Raw genomic sequence first — 1,106 nt, 5'->3', positions numbered from 1 at the left:
TTTTCTAAATTTTTAGAAATTCTTAAGAAATTAACAGTAAATATTCCCTTCGTAGAAGCTTTAGAGAAAATGCCCAATTATGTAAAATTTATAAAAGATATTCTGAACAAGAAAAGAAAGTTCGTTGATAATGAAACTGTTGCACTAAGCGAAGAGTGTAGTGTGATTATTCAGAAAAAACTTCCTAAAAAATTAAAAGATCCTGGGAGTTTCACTATACCATGTGCTATTGGTTAAAAATTCTATGGAAGAGCTTTATGTGATTTGGGAGCCAGCATTAATCTTATGCCTCTATCAATTTTCAAAATATTAGGATTAGGAGAAGTTTTACCTACTTCTGTAACTCTAAAGTTAGTTGATCTTTCAGTTACATATCCTAAGGGAGTTATAGAAGATGTGTTAGTAAAAGTGGATAAATTCATCTTTCCTGTGGATTTCATTATTTTAGATATAGAGGAAGATAAAGAAATACGTATTATTTTAGGGAGATCATTTTTAGCTACTGGAAAAGCTATGATAGATGTTCAAAAAAGAGAATTAACTACGAGAGTTAATGACCAAGAAGTTACTTTTAACATTATGAAATCTATGAAATACCCTGTTGTTGAAAGATATAATGAATGTTTACGCATGAAAATTATTGAACATCTACTGAAAGAACATTTTAAAGAACATTTTGAAGATACAAAGCATTTTGAAGAAGAAGAACATTTTGTAGAGAAGGAACAATTTAAAAAGAATGATGAAGTTATTTTGGGCAAATTAGACAAATGAAGAATTAAATTATGTTCAGGAAAGAGTTGAGATGTTGGATATTACGGAAAATGCAAAAATCTATTTCCACCAATTATAAAACCACCTGAACTTAAGATGAAAGTATTGCCTAGCCACTTGAAGTTTTTGTTTTTAGGAGACTCATCTACATTACCTGTTATTATATCTTCAGAATTAAATTATCAGCAAGAGTAAAGACTATTAGATACATTAAAAATATATAAGAAAGCTTTTGGTTGGACCTTAGCTGATATTAAGAGAATCAGTCCTTCAATCTATATGCACAGAATTATATTAGATGAACAATATAAAACAAGAGTTGATCCACAAAG

The sequence above is a fragment of the Phalaenopsis equestris genome, unplaced genomic scaffold (assembly GCF_001263595.1).
Source record: "Phalaenopsis equestris unplaced genomic scaffold, ASM126359v1 Scaffold001353, whole genome shotgun sequence".
Classification (NCBI taxonomy): Eukaryota; Viridiplantae; Streptophyta; class Magnoliopsida; order Asparagales; family Orchidaceae; genus Phalaenopsis; species Phalaenopsis equestris.
The sequence above is the reverse complement of the archived record's forward strand: the minus strand, read 5'-3'. Positions refer to the sequence as shown.